The sequence below is a fragment of the Bison bison genome, unplaced genomic scaffold (assembly GCF_000754665.1).
Source record: "Bison bison bison isolate TAMUID 2011002044 unplaced genomic scaffold, Bison_UMD1.0 scf7180017864526, whole genome shotgun sequence".
NCBI lineage: Eukaryota > Metazoa > Chordata > Mammalia > Artiodactyla > Bovidae > Bison > Bison bison.
Window position 1 is genome coordinate 4370397 of NW_011495077.1, and position 815 is coordinate 4371211.

The following is an 815-nucleotide window of genomic DNA, read 5'->3' on the forward strand; positions in this document are numbered from 1 at the left end:
GCTTGGTCCTAACCTCCTTGACCCTCAGACCCTCAGCTTCCTTTTCTGGAAAAAGAGGATAACACTCGTGAGCTCACAGAATCAGGATGAACTAGGTGTGTGAGCAAATATGGCTATATAAGTTCCCTCAGTCTCCTGAGGAGGAATTCATGTTCCAGGAGTGTTTTGGAGTTTTTGTTTTGTTTTTCTTTCTTTAAAATTTTATTTTTAGTTTTTGCGGGATCCGTGGGAGACGAATGCATTTGAGTCTCGTGCGTAAGGTAGTTGTTGAGGAGAGAGCTGTGTGATAGGCGGGGTGGGATCGGCTCCGAGGACTGGCTTCGGTAGTGGGAATGGAGAAGAGGAATCCCCATCCACCCCCGCAGGAAACGCTCCAGTGATTGGAGGTGTGTGCCTGTGTGTGCTGGTGTGTGAGGAGAGGGGTTAGCTCTGACTCCCTCAGACATCACCACGCATGACAAAGCTACTTCCCCTCACGCTGTCCAAGGCGCACACGCACGATCCACGGCCACGCCCGCACATACTCGACAGACACAGGGCATCCTAGGGTCCGGTTGCCATGGCGAGCAGGAAGGAGCGCTAGAGCCCAGCCACCCCTCCAGCCCCCGGCCGAACCCGGTCAACTCCATCTCTGATTGGCCGTTGCTTCCTCATTATGCAAATCACTTGCGTAGACCCGGCGGCCAGCTGCCCTTACGTCATCAAACACAGGGGCTGGGGCTCGGGGCTCAGCTCTGGGAGAGCTCGGGCGGGAGCCCAGAGAGCGCCGCGCTGGGACCTCAAGCCAGACCCCAGCGTCCCGCCGCCTCAGCCCG